The 3308-nt window shown below is 40.3% G+C and overlaps 1 pseudogene across 1 annotated transcript; it reads right to left on the bottom strand.

Moving 5' to 3' along the window:
- Window positions 1-1545: 1545 nt before the first annotated feature.
- Window positions 1546-2967, bottom strand: LOC309861417 (mitochondrial import receptor subunit TOM20 homolog pseudogene; annotated as a pseudogene). The gene has a single exon. The product of its transcript is annotated as a mitochondrial import receptor subunit TOM20 homolog pseudogene (transcript).
- Between the last annotated feature and the right edge of the window lie 341 nt (window positions 2968-3308).

The following is a 3308-nucleotide window of genomic DNA, read 5'->3' on the forward strand; positions in this document are numbered from 1 at the left end:
ACCATTGTAATTGTTCTTCCTATGATTTATAATCGACACATCTTCTTTTGCACAAAGCTGGAGGAGACAGAAAGTGGGATATGCGCTGCAGGTTGACCTCTCCCTTAGCAGCTCCTCTCCCGGGTGATGGTCCTGAATCTAATTCACTGGGATTGTTTGGCCGTTGAACCATGTTGTCTATTGTTGTCGGGCTCTCCCCACACCTAGTTGATTCAGGAGACACTTTCTAGCAGCCTGCACTCCAAGCAGAAAAGAGGTTGGGAGCTATGTGACCTGAAAGAACAAGCATGAGGGGAGAAACTCAGGTCATCAAAGAGTAAACTGTGTTTCCTTTATTTTTTTAAATTTTATTTTATCTAAATTCAATTAATTAATATATAGTTGATTATTAGTTTCAGAGGCAGAGTTCAGTGGTTGATCAGTTGCATATAATGCCCAGTGCTCATTACATCATGTGCCTTCCTTAAAGCCCAGCCCTCGGCCCTGAGGCACCGCCCCCCCCAGCAACCCTCAGTTTCCTATAGTTAAGAGTCTCGTACAGTTTGTCTCCCTCTCTGATTTCATCTTATTTTATTTTTACCTCCCTTTCCCTATATCCTGTTTTGTTTCTTAAATTCCACATATAAGGGAGATCATATGATTGTTGTCTTTCATTGACTGACTTATTTCGTTTAATATCCTCTAGTCTCATTTATGTAGTTGCAAATGGTAAGGTTCCTTTTTTGATGGCTGCATAATATTCCATTGTATATATACCACATCTTCTTTATCCATTCATCTGTTGATGGACATCTAGGTTCTTTCCATAGTTTGGCTATTGTGGACATTGCTGCTATAAACTTTGGGGTGCACGTGTCCCTTTGGATCACTACATTTGTATCTTTAGGGTAAATACCCAGTGGTGCAATTGTTGTATCATAAAGTAGTTCTATTTTTAACTTTTTGAGGAACCGCCATACTGTTTTCCAGAGTGGCTGCACCAGCTTGCATTCCCACCAGCAGTTTAAGAAGGTTCCCCGTTCTCTACATCCTCACCAATAGTTGTTTCCTGACTTGTTAAGGTTAGCCATTCGACTGGTGTGAGGTGGTATCTCGTTGTGGTTTTGATCTGTATTTCCCTGATGTCAAGTGACATAGAGCATTTTTTTCGTGTGTCTTTTGGCCATTTATTTGTGTATCTTCTTCGGAAAAATGTCTGTTCATTTCTGCCGTCCATTTTTTTTTTTTTTTTTTTACAAGTAAGTACCAAAGATCTTTATTCTCAGACCTAATGTTCAACCTGTGACTGCAGATAACATGTCACTATTTCGAGAACACCTTCATTCTTTCCAAGTCTTCAGCCATAAGGTTATACCTTTTTCTCATCATAACAAGATAAATGAATGAGATTGAAAGAGGATTAAGGAGATACACTGAAGATAAAAGCAAAGGGGAACAAACATTTTACAAGTTTATCATCCCAGCTACCCTAAAGATTAAGTTTCAGATTTACAAGAGTAATGACAGAACCGCATGATTTCAGTGAAAACCAACACAAGTTAGATCTTTAAAAAAAGGGGTGGGGGTGGGAGAATCAGTTCAGAAATACTAAGTCAGGCAAGCATGCAAACTTCAGAGTATAAAAAATGCAAGGCCTGGTTGTCCAAACAAATATATCCCTCAGAAGAAGGTGGTTTTAAAGATGCTTAACAGAAACAAATGAATTAAAAGCTGAAAGGGACACTTCTCTGAATTAGCAGACCAATTCCCTCATTTTTTAAGTGAGGAAAGAGGGTAGACAGTAATTAGAGAGGCTCACATGGCTAGATAAAGAATGTACATAGATTTAATTCCCGGTGCTATTTACTACATACATCTAAAATACGATAAATATCCAGAACACATTAAGCCCACCAATTAAAATGACAAATACACGGGGAGGAGGTGAATTAATACAGCACAGCAGCACTTCTCACATCATATTTAGAGATTAAAAGGAAAAAAATAATCTCTCAAAGATTTTAATGCTCAGTTTTGATAGACTCCATCCAATTCTTTAATGTAGAGCAAATGTACAAGCTTAAAAAAAACGTGCATTCTTCAGCTTTCTCCTATACTTTTTCGGCCTATCTTTCAAAACTAAGCACTGAGAATTTTTAACCTAAGTAATGTGATGTTATATGTACACTTTAATTGCACGTTTTAGGAATAAAATCCATGATATTTTGGTAACTCCGTGTATTTATATAATGAAAAGCTTTCTATCAAAATACATTTTTCACTGGGAAAAATAAATAAAACAGATGAATGGATCTACACAAAGTAAAAATTAACTTTGGTAGATTTCAGTGTAGGACAGTCCATAACAAGCGTATTTGCCCTTTTTCCCCCAGAGCTGCTCATCTTCCAACTTAAGATTTTAAAAATATTTTTGAGATTATGTTGACATGTTCTCATTCCACATCATCTTCAGCCAAGCTCTGAGCACTTACAATTCTCTGACTAATTGTTGGAAGCTTGGTCAGAAGCATCTGGAACACTGGTGGTGGGAGAGTCTGCTGTAACACTTGCAGCAACTGCTGTGGCTGTCCACACACAGCAATTGCATTTGTCAGATGGTCTCCACCTTTCTCATATTCCCCGTGGGCTAGCAACTCTTCCCCAAGTTGTATTTCTTCAAGGAAGAATTTCTGAACAGCTTCAGCATCTTTAAGGTCAGGTAACTTGCAAAGTCCGGCTCTCTCCTTGGCAAGCTTTTGTTTGTTTCTTCGTTCTCCAAGCCTGTTCTTGAAGTTGGGGTCACTCTGCCTCTTGCCGTCGAAGTAGATGCAGTACCCGATGAAGAGAGCCCCGCAGATGCCGGCGGCCATGGCGCTGTTCCGGCCCACCATCTTCCCACGGCCCAGAGGCAGGAGGGAGCGGGGCGGCGGTGGGGCCGGCGAAGAAGCTGTTGGCCGGGAAGCCGCGGACCACGCGGCTGCGACCGGACGCTCGCCCTGAGAGCTGCCGTCCATTTTTGATTGAATTATTTGTTATTTGGACGTTGAGTTTGAGAAGTTCTTAATAGATTTTGGATCCTAACCAGTTATCTGTTAAGACATTTGCAAATATCTTATCCCATTCCTCAGGTTGTGTTTTGATTTTGTCTACTGTTTCCTTTGCTGTGCAAAGGTTTTTATACTGATGAAGTCCCCGTGGTTGATTTCTGTTTTCCTTTCTTATTCCCCTCTCTCTGCTGTGCCTTCTGTACTTGGCATGTGTGTAGTTTTAAGAAAAACTTATAGGGGCACCTGGGATGTCTCAGTTGGTTAAACGACTGCCTTCCGCTC

The sequence above is a fragment of the Mustela nivalis genome (assembly GCF_964662115.1).
Source record: "Mustela nivalis genome assembly, chromosome: 3".
NCBI classification, from domain to species: Eukaryota; Metazoa; Chordata; class Mammalia; order Carnivora; family Mustelidae; genus Mustela; species Mustela nivalis.